Here is a 514-nt window from a genome sequence, read left to right as displayed (position 1 = left end):
GCCAATGGAAAATTATAGCAACATATTTAAAGCAAAAAAAATTTTTGCCTTTGACATCCTCTAAATTTACAAAGACGTACCCAAACTTTGATTTTTATTTTAGCATATGCGCAGAGTTACAAGCAAAAAAACTATCAGAATCACATTTACAATCAGAGTAACATTCAGAATCACAGTTGTTGCTTTATAAAGCTTCTCAACTTATGACACCATTTATTTATGCCATTAATAAACAAACTTGGTGGAAATTGGTAGCCCATGTGACTCCAATGATAACCGCTTCTCAACAATACGGCCATCAAAAACAGACGCCATCAATTAAAAACGCATAAGCATGTCACAATGAAAAACTTGTGAGACTATAGGGTAAAATCATTCCTTGAGCAATTTCAATTTTCGTAAGTTTTCTTGTCAAAAACTTAAAGACTTTTCTCTGGATCAACTCAACCGGAGCGAAATTTTTTTGAAAGTTTTCATTCCAGTGCATTTCTCAAGCAAACTATTTGAGTTGAAA

The sequence above is a fragment of the Symsagittifera roscoffensis genome, chromosome 6 (genome assembly GCF_963678635.1).
Source record: "Symsagittifera roscoffensis chromosome 6, txSymRosc1.1, whole genome shotgun sequence".
Lineage (NCBI taxonomy): Eukaryota > Metazoa > Xenacoelomorpha > Acoela > Convolutidae > Symsagittifera > Symsagittifera roscoffensis.
Note: the sequence above shows the minus strand (reverse complement) of the source record.